Genomic DNA, 221 nt, shown 5'->3' on the forward strand with positions numbered 1-221 from the left:
CCAAGTTATTATTATTATTATTTTAATTTTAGACTAATGAATTGAATTCTTAGACTAAAAAAAGAGACATTGAGCACTAGCAACACAGGCTATCGGCTCATTACCAAGTTAAAAATAATGATCTCAACTAAATTCAAGAAAAGAATCGTATATCGATAAATAATCCAAATTAATCGCTGATTTTATTAACGTTCGAACGAAGTATTTTGTATTTGCACTGG

Source organism: Glossina fuscipes, unplaced genomic scaffold (assembly GCF_014805625.2).
Source record: "Glossina fuscipes isolate IAEA_lab_2018 unplaced genomic scaffold, Yale_Gfus_2 26, whole genome shotgun sequence".
NCBI lineage: Eukaryota > Metazoa > Arthropoda > Insecta > Diptera > Glossinidae > Glossina > Glossina fuscipes.